The sequence below is a fragment of the Oncorhynchus tshawytscha genome, linkage group LG13 (assembly GCF_018296145.1).
Source record: "Oncorhynchus tshawytscha isolate Ot180627B linkage group LG13, Otsh_v2.0, whole genome shotgun sequence".
NCBI lineage: Eukaryota > Metazoa > Chordata > Actinopteri > Salmoniformes > Salmonidae > Oncorhynchus > Oncorhynchus tshawytscha.
Window position 1 is genome coordinate 41,208,886 of NC_056441.1, and position 12,606 is coordinate 41,221,491.

At 40.0% G+C, this 12,606-nt stretch overlaps 1 protein-coding gene across 3 annotated transcripts in view; it reads left to right on the forward strand.

Moving 5' to 3' along the window:
• Nucleotides 1-3,525: 3,525 nt before the first annotated feature.
• Nucleotides 3,526-12,606, forward strand: part of LOC112264964 (protein PRRC2A-like) — a 53,549-nt gene continuing 44,468 nt past the window's right edge. For 2 of the 3 annotated variants that reach the window (XM_024441901.2, XM_042295739.1), the window contains exon 1: nucleotides 3,549-3,889. The gene's annotated coding sequence lies outside the window, so the exon portion shown is untranslated. Of the gene's footprint in view, nucleotides 3,890-12,606 lie in introns of all 3 variants that reach the window. The other variant, XM_042295738.1, reaches the window with a different exon arrangement.

Here is a 12,606-nt window from a genome sequence, read left to right on the forward strand (position 1 = left end):
ATTTATTCTTCCTTTTTCTTCAAGGAAGCAGATGTTCTTCTAAGGGACACCCTAGAGGCAGCAAGGTGGTGCGAATGTCAAACATTTAAAGGCACTGTTTCCCTCCCTAGTGTAATTGGGATGGACAGGGAAGACCGCATTACAACCCTTATTTGTAATGCGGTCTTATTTAACCTGATAGGCCAGTTGAGAACATGTTCTCATTTACAACTGCGACCTGGCCAAGATAAAGCAAAGCAGTGCGACACAAACAACACAGAGTTACACATGGGATAAACAAACGTACAGTCAATAACACAATAGAGAAGTATATGTACAGTGTGTGCAAATGTAGTAAGATTAGGGAGGTAAGGCAATAAATAGGCCATAGTGGTGAAATAATTACAATTTAGCAATTCAACAAGGGACTGATAGTTGTACAGAAGATGAATGTGCAAGTAGAGTTACTGGGGTGCAAAGGAGCAAAAAGGAGGAGTTGGCTTTGGGGATGACCAGTGAAATATACCTGCTGGAGCGCGTGCTACAGGCAGGTGCTGCTAATGGTGACCAGTGATCTGAGAAAAGGCGGGGCTTTACCTAGCAAAGACTTATATATGACCTGGAGCCAGTGGGTTTGGCGACGAATATGAAGCGAGGGCCAGCCAACTAGAGCATACAGGTCGCCGAGGTGGGTAGTATATGGGGCTTTGGTGGCAAAACGGGTGGCACTGTGATAGACTACATCCAATTTGCTGTGTAGAGTGTTGGAGGCTATTTTGTAAATGACATTGCCGAAGTCACGGATCGGTAGGATAGTCCGTTTAACGAGGGTATGTTTGGCAGCATGAGTGAAGGATGCTTTGTTTGCGAAATAGGAAGCCGATTCTAGATTTAATTTTGGATTGGTGATGCTTAAAGAACTACGGTTGTATGGTGTCCTGGATGAAGACGAAAATATTCTCAAGGAACCCTTCATTTTCCAGCTACAGAGAGATTATGAGATGTTCTACATTGAGGCAGTTGACAACAAGAACATTACTGTCTGTCTCTTTTGAGGAGCAGGAGTGAAGCCATTTTTGAAGAGGGGTCAAACCTTGTTTTTGTCTGCTGGGTTAATTGTTTCAATTGTTTAGCAAAGATGACATAGAAGTCACCCGAATCTCTGATCTCTGTACTGTAGCTGGTAGAACTTAATGTAAAAGCACATTCAGCTTGTCACTGTGGTATAGTCTGTCTCCATTTTCATGAGGAAAGTAAATAGCAGTATAAATCAAGACAGGTAGCAACTGTGTGTGTGTGTATATATGCTCAATTAAATAATATAATTGCAAAGTTATAACATTTATCAACACAATTTTAAGAGTACATGACTTACACAACAAGTATGTTCACTGCAACAATATCAGTAGCTTGTCTCAAAATATAGCATGAAGCAAAAGGTGTTACAACACATCTGCTGTGTACTCCGTGTGTGACTGTCAAACCTCAGATGGACAAAAAATAAAGTTGGTGGGGTCAAACGTGGGACTCCACCCACATTGAGCCAGGCCCCGAATTGCACACTGCAGTCAGGGGTATTTTGGGTTCGGCAGCAGCTTGAAGTCCGGCAACGCCGAATGCCTGAGCTGGACAGGAGGGGGAGCCAAAGCGAATGCTGGTGTGACACTAATGATTAACTTTAGCTGTTTTTATGACCAAACTCAAGGTTGATTTGTTTTCTATCCAAACAAATTATCTTTCAAGATCAATGTCTCGATTGACATTGATTACTGTGTGTTTATGTTACATAGAGCTAGTTAATGCAACAACAACAAAAACAACTTAATGGAGGAGAGAGTAAAACAATTCGTAAAATAAATACTTTAATTAAGCGTTGACACTGAAAAAAAAGTACAACAATTACCCCACTTGAAAGCTACTCTATCATCTGCATATGTTTTCGTAATCTTCATGAATAGGTCTACTGTCCATCTTGACATACTGAAACTGTTCATGCATGGGAAATAGAGAGAACTCACAGAACATGAAATTATTTTATTTTATGCTAATCAAAGTCAGAAGTGGAAAGATTACTGAAATATCCTACTCAAGTAGAAGTTATGTTACTTTAATGACATTTTATTCAAGTAGAAGAAAAATGATGTTTAAAAAAAACTACTCAAGTAAAAGTCAAAAGTACCTCAATTAAAAAGTACTTAGAGTAAAAGTAATTGAGTTACTTAAAAAAAAAACATTGACCTTGATAATTAAGGTTACCTGAATGTTGCTACACATGATATTTTCCATGCATTAAATTCAAAAAGGAAGAGAGGCAATTGTTACTTGACATCTTAGACCTTCCATCAAAATACATGTTTCGCATTTAAAAAGCATTCTCGAAAAGCTTCACATCTATTTGGTATTTTATTAGGATCCCCATTAGCTGTTGCAAAAGCAGCAGCTACTCTTCCTGGGGTCCACACAAAATATGAAACAATACAGAATGACATAATACAGAATATCAATAGACAAGAACAGCTCAAGGACAGAACTACATACATTTAAAAAAAGAAAGAAGGCACAAGTAGCCTACATATCAATGCATACACACAAACTATCTAGGTCATAATTCCAATATTGAGATGCTGTCTCAAAGTGTTGAAGAATGGGAATAGTTTCAGTATTTCATCCACAAGTTATAATCAACTATTAAAAATGTTTTGTTATGGATACAGCCCCTGTGCTGCATCAGGATAGTGCTGCCTGTCTATAGTCAACAATGAATTGATGAATGAAATTACTAATATATTAATGAATAATTGAATGAATGAATTACTAATAAATGAATGAATTACTAATATTATTGACCGTTTTTTTAAGGGGAAGTTCGCCCATTTCATGTGGCCTTATTTTCACTGTTTATGTGCTTGTAGTTGATCCCCCAAACTGTATTTTGTTTATTTTTCGTTTGGTCAGAGAAAATTGGTTGTCACTTTTTGAGTCATCACTTGCCATTGACTACAATGCACTATGAAAATGTGTCTAAAGCATGTTAGAAAAAGCTCCAAAACACTCCAAAAATCTCATATTACATCAGAATCACATTCTGAATGTCTCTGCATTCGCTAAAAAAAATTGTGCTCAAGATAAAAATAATAAAATATATTAAAATGTTAAAACAGTTTTGGGGGATCAACTACAAACATCAAAAATAGTGAAATCAAGGCCACGTAAAAATGAGTGAACTTCCCCTTTAACGCTTTGGTCATGCATGAGAACTGATCAAGAGGTGTAAAACATAAACTATTGAATTGCATTATATTGTGAGTGAAAAACACACATTTGATTTTGTTTTGGTGTTGATAAATAGCAACCAGACAGTGAGACGAAATAAACCCAGTACACGGTTCGCTGATCAGAGCGCTGTAAAATACATTATTTGGCTACTCGACCTGACAATGTAGGATAGGGCGTGATTTAAATCCATGCAAAATGTTGAAATAATCCGAAATGTTAGATTTGATAGGACAACATGCGGATTCAGAATTCATGATGTTAATCTGACCCCGCCCTCTTTGTGTGCCCTCCGCCCCCTCTGCACTACCGTCTCTAGTAGCCGTTGACGGCTCTTGTAGTGACGGATTAAGCTCTCCTGTAATATTTTTCTTTTTCATTGGTTTTGTGGAAAAAGAAAAAGGACTACAAGTAAGCCGCTTTACACACATCAATCTCCAATATCCCCTCTCTTATTTTATAACGTTAATTAATTTGTAGTTTGAGCTAGCAGAGTGGTAATTTTGCTAGCAAGCTAGGGTAAACGTTACTTGCCAGCGACAGCGTGAGCAATAAACTAGCTAACGTTAGTTAGTAGAGGGCTAACGTGATTACATTATTCTGCGATACAACTCGAGACAAGTCGGGACAAGACCAGGTTAGTACTTACATCTTGTATTTCCTGATGTAAAATATTAGCTAGCTAGCTAACTATATTATAGTTGAAATGTAACGATGGCAACCGCTAGATTTGTGCTAATGTGGTAACATTAGTTAACTAACGTTAGCATCGGCTAACAGTCACTCGCTAGCGACAATAGTGTTGGTTAGCTAGCTATTAGCTGGATGGTTTGGTTCATAGCAGGGCGAGATGTAGAGAGATCTATTACAGATGGCTAGGTTACTAATTTAGATATATTGGTTCTACTGTATAGTTATACAATCTTGTTGCAGAACAACCATGCCCATGTGTATCACGGCGTGGGTCATAGCTACATGCAATGTTTGCATCGTATAGTTAGCTAGCTTAATTGCTAACCGGTTTGTTATAATGCAGATGGCCTACCCGCACCGCCATTTTGTTTTGTTCTCTTCATAAAATAATTTGCCAAATCGCATAGTTCCTAGAAATTGGGATTTATACAATCTATACTAAAGCATTAAAAACTGAGTTGATTGACGCATTCACTGTGATTCAACGAGGAATGTAAACTAAACTAATTTCACCACCGCAATTTATCTGGGTATGCATTACGAAACATCGCAGTCCCCCTCCCAACGTGAATATGGAGGCCGTATTAGATTGCTGTTCAGAGTTAACTATGGCTACAGACAATGTGATGTTTATGCTAGCAACTATTTTTGGTGAAGTGGTATACTTGGACTGTGTTGTGCTGACCCTTGCCTTTGAGTGTGCTGTTATGATGGCATGCTGTGGCTGGCCCTGAACACCTTTTTGCGTTACAAGGCCCTTTCCTGGTGTATTACATTGATGGCTTGTTTATCTGCCCTCTTAATCCCTGAACAACATGTTATTTGCCGGCCATCCCACGACCTAATTTTCTAATCTCATCGGGGTATTGAGGCACACAAGGTGTGCTGCTATTTGGCAGTGTTTGGGACAATAGTATGACTAAAAGTACATTTATCCCATTAACTCATATCTTTACGTCGTACAAATGTGCATTGAACACATCCTTTATTTATCATGTAGTGTATTTAATGGTGGGTGCCTACTGGTCTCTAATAATATTGTTGCAGTCTTTTAAATGGGTCAAGTTATCTTGTCAGTTGCTCTTGTGGTTTGCAGTGCACTATTACAAGGGTTCTCAAACTTCTTGAGGTCGGGGAACCCTTCTATGATGGCAAAGTAATAAGGTACCCCTCATAATTGAGTGAGATACAAATAACATACAAGGTGTTTTACCATGACTTGATGTCTCGGGCCCCGGGAAGGAACATTTTAATGGTCCGTCTCTTGGCATTGGAGAGAAAATATTACCGTTTCCAAGCTAATTTGTTGCAATTCTACACATTTTGTTATGGGGCAGCAAAACATTTGTCACAGCTTTAAAGGTAATATCCTGCAGGGCGCTGAGGAGATTTTTGAACTATTTGACCAACTGCAGTAAAATTATTTAAATGACATTGAATTTGTTTACTGTGATCTCAATACGCACCTTGCGCTGCAGTTTCTTGAGATAAATCCGATCATGTCGTACTGTGTGATGCAGTAAGGTGTTGTAGTTTCCAACAGGCCAATTTTCGACATAGTTTAGTGCAGAAAACGTGATGATTAACTACGATGACCATATTCCATTGTGGCGGCTACTTGTCCGGTCTGTATATAATAATGGTTAATAAGTGATAATCTATCATGAGACTTTTGTTTTATTCTGCGCTACAGCATTCAACCAACAATGCATAGTGCATTTAATGTTTAAAAAATATTATTGAAATCGAAAATCTTTCTATGGTTAATAATCTAACTGAAACCGAACCGACCTCAAAAGGCACTAATCGCTCAGCACCAATCCTGCAATTCTACACATTTTTCCATGAGGCAGAGCGAGAACTTTGCCATATTAAAGCTTATAGTACTCTCCAGTGTAATTCTATGAAATATGACCTATAATTAATTACAATATGAGAGTTTTCTCACAAAAGAAATTGTGGTCACGTATGTTTAAAACAGCCTTTTCTGTGTTGGAATAGTGTGTGGGCGTACCACAACAACAGAATGGTGTGGGCGTTTACCTGTCAATATTCATGCGAGTAGACCGCTGATTAGTCAGCTCATCCTCCTCGGGAGGATGACGTAATCCTCAAGGAAACCAGCATTTTTTTAGTTTGAGTTGGGTTTTTTAACCTCTGGGATATGTGGGATGGTAGCGTCCCTCTTGGCCAAAATGCAGAGCGCCAAATTCAAATAAATTCCTATAAAAATAAACTTGATGAAATAAACTTCATGAATAAACTTCATGAAATCACACATGTAAGATACCAAATTAAAGATATACGTGTTGTGAATCCAGCCAACATGTCAGATTTCAAAAAGGATTTTCGGCGAAAGCAAACGATGCTATTATCTGAGGACAGCACCTCCATAAACAAAAGAGAACATTTCAACCCTGCAGGCGCGACACAAAACGCAGAAATAAAAATATAAATCATGCCTTTGACGAGCTTCTTCTGTTGGCACTCCAATATGTCCCATAAACATCACAAATGTTCCTTTTTTTTTCTATTAATTCTGTCCATATATAATCCAGAATGTCCATTTCTTTGGCGCGTTTGATCCAGAAAAACGCCCATTCCAACTTGCGCAACGTGACTACAAAATATCTCAAAAGTTACCTGTAAACTTTGCCAAAACATTTCAAACTACTTTTGTAATACACCTTTAGGTGTATTTTTTAAAGGTAAATAATCGATAAAATTGAAGACGGGATGATCTGTGTTCAATACAGGAAGAAAACAAACTCAAGCATGCTTTCTGGTCATGCGCCTCTATCAAACAGTACACATGAAGTGACCCTGGTTCAAGATGGCAGTACTTCTTCATTACACAAAGGAATAACCCCAACCAATTTCTAAATACTGGTGACATCCAGTGGAAGCGGTAGGAACTGCAAGCAAGTCCCTTAGAAATCTGTATTCCCAATGAAAACCCATTGAAAAGAGGGTGACCTCAAAAAAAGAATCTGAATGGTTTGTCCTCTGGGTTTCGCCTGCTACATAAGTTCTATTATACTCACAGACATGATTCAAACCGTTTTAGAAACTTCAGAGTGTTTTCAATTCCAAATCTACAAATAACATGCATATCTTATCTTCTGGGGATGAGTAGCAGTCAGTTGAATTTGGGCATGCTTTTCATCCAAAATTCCAAATGCTGCCCCCTATCCTAGAGAAGTTAAGTGTTTTTTAAAATCCAATTTATGCATTGGCCACAGCTATGATTATAAGATCAGTCAACAACTTTATTTGGGTATGAGCAAACAGAATATGAACATTTAAAAGTGAGATTTTCAATGGACAGTTACTTTAAATTACAGAGCATTTATGTAAATACGATTTTGGGGGAATTCAAGAAATATTGAGTTGAACAATTTATAATTGGCAGAGTACTGTGCATACCAATATCACTGTGAGCCCCCCCAGACCCATTTTGTGCAGGGCAAAAAAAAATACACAATGTAATAGTATTCCTCTAAAATGTATTACACCCCCTAAACTTATTCCTTTGGCCATAATTCATTGCCTCTGTAAACATACAGTAATCAAATCCAAATCAAATTTTATTTGTCACATGTGCCGAATACAACCAGTGTAGACCTTACAGTGAAATGCTTACTTACAAGCCCTTAACCAACCATGCAGTTTTAAGAAAATACCTAAGAAATCAAAATTCAGAAAAAAGTAAGAGATAAGAAAAACAAATAATTAAAGAGCAGCAGTGATTAACAAAAACGGGGCCAAATACAGGGGGTACCAGTACAGAGTCATTGTGTGGGGGCACCGGTGTCGAGGTAATTGAGATAATTGTGTACATGCAGGTAGGGGTGTTAGTGGCCATGCATAGATAATAACAGAGTTGTAGCTGGGGGAAAAATAGTCTGGGTAGCCATTTGATTAGCTGTTCAGGAGTCTCATGGCTTCGGGGTAGAAGCTATTTAAAAGCCTCTTGGACCTAGACTTGGCACTCCGGTACTGCTTGCAGTGCGGTAGCAGAGAGAACAGTTTATGGCTAGGGTGTCTGGACCAGTCATAAGTCTGGGAACCTACTCTTTCCAGGGGTTTTCTTTATTTTTACTATTTTCTACATTGTTGAATAATAGTTCCTAGTTTTAATGTCTTCACTATCACATCGAATCATTTAGTAACCTAAGTAGAGGTCGGCCGATTATGATTTTTCAACGCTGATACCGATTATTGGAGGACCAAAAAAGCAGATACCGATTAATCGGCCTATTTATTTATTTGTAATAATGACAATTACAACAATACTGAATGAACACTTATTTTAACTTAATATAATACACTGCTCAAAAAAATAAAGGGAACACTTAAACAACACAATGTAACTCCGAGTCAATCACACTTCTGTGAAATCAAACTGTCCACTTAGGAAGCAACACTGATTGACAATAAATTTCACATGCTGTTGTGCAAATGCAATAGACAACAGGTGGAAATTATAGGCAATTAGCAAGACACCCCCAATAAAGGAGTGGTTCTGCAGGTGGGGTCCACAGACCACTTCTCAGTTCCTATGCTTCCTGGCTGATGTTTTGGTCACTTTTGAATGCTGGTGGTGCTTTCACTCTAGTGGTAGCATGAGACGGAGTCTCCAACCCACACAAGTGGCTCAGGTAGTGCAGCTCATCCAGGATGGACCATCAATGCGAGCTGTGGCAAGAAGGTTTGCTGTGTCTGTCAGCGTAGTGTCCAGAGCATGGAGGCGCTACCAGGAGACAGACCAGTACATCAGGAGATGTGGAGGAGGCCGTAGGAGGGCAACAACCCAGCAGCAGGACCGCTACCTCCGCCTTTGTGCAAAGAGGAGCAGGAGGAACACTGCCAGAGCCCTGCAAAATGACCTCCAGCAGGCCACAAATGTGCATGTGTCTGCTCAAATGGTCAGAAACAGTCTCCATGAGGGTGGTATGAGGGCCCGGCGTCCACAGGTGGGGGTTGTGCATACAGACTAACACCGTGCAGGACGTTTGGTATTTGCCAGAGAACACCAACATTGGCAAATTCGCCACTGGCGCCCTGTGCTCTTCACAGAAGAAAGCAGGTTCACATTGAGCACGTGACAGAGTCTGGAGACGCCGTGGAGAACGTTCTGCTGCCTGCAACATCCTCCAGCATGACCGGTTTGGCGGTGGGTCAGTCATGGTGTGGGGTGGCATTTCTTTGGGGGGACGCACAGCCCTCCATGTGCTCGCCAGAGGTAGCCTGACTGCCATTAGGTACCGAGATGAGATCCTCAGACCCCTTGTGAGACCATATGCTGGTGCGGTTGGCCCTGGGCTCCTCCTAATGCCAGGCAATGCTAGACCTCATGTGGCTGGAGTGTGTCAGCAGTTCCTGCAAGAGGAGGGCATTGATGCTATGGACTGGCCCACCCATTTCCCAGACCTGAATCCAATTGAGAACATCTGGGACATCATGTCTCGTTCCATCCACCACAGACTGTCCAGGAGTTGGTGGATGCTTTAGTCCAGGTCTGGGAGGAGATCCCTCAGTAGACCATCCGCCACCTCATCAGGAGCATGCCCAGGCATTGTAGGGAGGTCATACAGGCACGTGGAGGTCACACACACTACTGAGCCTCATTTTGACTTGTTTTAAGGACATTACATCAGTTGGATCAGCCTGTAGTGTGGTTTCCACTTTAATTTTGAGTGTCTCCAAATCCAGACCTCTGTGGGTTGATCAATTTGATTTCCATTGATCATTTTTGTGTGGTTTTGTTGTCAGCACATTGAACTATGTAAAGAAAAAAGTATTTAATAAGAATATTTCATTCAAAGTAGCCACCCTTTCCGTTGATGACAGCTTTGCACACTCTTGGCATTCTCTCAACCAGCTTCATGCGGTAGTCACCTGGAATGCATTTCAATTAACCTCTCACGGGATATGTGTGATGGTAGTGTCCCACCCCCCAACAGCCAGTGAAAGTGCAGGGCGCCAAATTCAAAACAACAATCTCATAATTAAAATTCCTCAATCATACAAGTATTTTACACCATTTTAAAGATAAAATTATCGTTAATCAAGCCACAGTGTCTGATTTCAAAAAGGCTTTACAGCGAAAGCACCACAAACGATTGTTAGGTCACTACAAAGGCACAGAAAAACCCAGACATTTTTCCAGCCAAAGAGAGGAGTCACAAAAAGCACAAATAGAGATCAAATTAATCACTAACCTTTGATCTTCATGAGATGACACTCATAGGACTTGTTACACAATACATGTATGTTTTGTTCAATAAAGTGCATATATATCTCAATCTCATTTTACATTGCCGCGTTACGTTCAGGAGTCCTAAATCACGCGGTGATCTTGCAGAGAGCCACATCAATTTACAGAAATACTCATCATAAATGTTGATAAATACAAGTGTTATACATGGAATTAGAGATATACTTCTCCTTAATGAAACCGCAGTGTCAGATTTTTAAAAAACTTTGCGGAAAAAGCAAACCATGCAATAATCTGAGTACAGCGTTCAGACAACAAAGCAGCCAAAAAGATATCCGCCATATTTGGTAGTCAACATTAGTCAGAAAAAGCATTATAAATATTCACTTACTTTTGCAGTTCCAAAAATGTTTGTTTTGTTCGATAATGGCCATAATTTATGTCCAAATAGCTTTTTTTGTTAGGGCGTTTGGTCAACAAATCCAATAGCGCGTTCAGGTCCAGCCGAACATCGGACGAAAAGTTCAAGAAGTTCCGTTTACAGCCCTTAGAAACTTGTCAAACTAAGTATAGAATCAATCTTTAGGATGTTTCTATCATAAATCTTCAATAATGTTCCAACTGGAGAATTCCTGTGTCTGGAGAAAAGCAATGGAATGAGAGCTAACTCTCTCGTGACTGTGCGATACGAGCCTGTGGCACTCTGCCAGACACCTGACTCATTCCTCTCTCGGTCCCACCTCACAGTAGAAGCCTTAAACAAAGTTCTAAAGACTGTTGACATCTAGTGGAAGCCTTAGGTAGTGCAACATAGCCCCTATTGTAGATACAGTGGGATATTGGTTGAGTTAAAAAACTACAAGCCTCAGATTAGCCACTTCCTGGTTGGATTTTTCTCAGGTTTTTGCCTGCCATATGAGTTCTGTTATACTCACAGACCTCATTCAAACAGTTTTAGACACTGCGGTGTGTTTTCTATCCAATACTACTACTAATATGCATATATTAGCATCTGGGACAGGGTAGCATGCGGTTTACTCTGGGCACCTTATACATCCAAGCTACGCAATACTGCCCTGCTGTCACCAAGAAGTTAACAGGTGTACCTTTTTAATTTGTGAAAATACTTTCCTTTAATGACTTTTAGCCAAGCAGCTGTGATACGCTAGGGGTGGTATAAAGAAGATAGCCCTATTTGGTAAAATACCAAGTCCATATTATGGCAAGAACAGCTCAAATAAGCAAAGAGAAACAACACTCCATTACTTTAAGACATGAAGGTCAGTCAATCTGGAAAATTTCAAGAACTTTGAAAGTATCTCCATGTGCAGTCGCAAAAACCATCAATCGCTATGATGAAACCAGCTCTCATGAAGACCGCCACAGGAAAGGAAGACCCAGAGTTACCTCTGCTGCAGAGGATAAGTTCATTAGAGTTACCAGCCTCAGAAATTGCAGCCCAAATAATGTTTCACAGAGTTCAAGTAACAGACACATCTCAACATCAACTGTTCAGAGGAGACTGCATGAATCAGGCCTTCACATCAAATTACTGCAAAGACACCACTACTAAAGGATACCAATAAGCGGAAGAAACTTGCTTGGGACAAGAAACACGAGCAATGGACACTAGACCGGTGGAAGTCTGTCCTTTTGGTCTAGAGTCCAAATTGGAGATGTTTGGTTCCAACCGATGTGTCTTTGTGAGACGCAGAGTAGGTGACTGGATGATCTCTGCATGTGTGGTTCCCACTGTGAAGCATGGAGGAGGAGGTGTGATGGTGACATTGTCTGATTCACTTAGAATTCAAGGCACTCTTAGCCAGCATGACTACCACAGCATTCTGCAATGATATGCCATCCCATCTCGTTTTGCGTTTAGTGGGACTATCATTTGTTTTTCAACAGGACATTCACCCAACACACCTCCAGGCTGTAAGGGCTATTTGACCAAGACTGTGAGTGATGGAGTGCTGCATCAGATGGCCTGGCCTCCACAATCACCCGACCTCAACCCAATTGAGATGGTTTGGGATGAGTTGAACCACAGAGTGAAGGAAATGCAGCCAACAAGTGCTCAGCCTGTGTTGGAACTCCTTCAAGACTGTTGGAAAAGCATTCCAGGTGAAGCTGGTTGAGAGAATGCCAATAGTGTGCAAAGCTGTCATTAAGGCAAATGGTGGCTACTTTGAAGAATCTAAAATATATTTTAATTTGATTTACACTATTTTTGGTTACTACATGATTCCAAATGTTTAATAGTTTTGATGTCTTCACTATTATTGTACAATGTAGAAAATAGTAAAAACTAAGAAAAACCCTTGAATGAGTAGGTGTGTCCAAACCTTTGGTACTATACATTCATTCTAATCTTGACAAATCCATCCTTATTGTTCTGAAATCAAATCATATATCAAGCATTCTACTTTTTGCCACAAGGA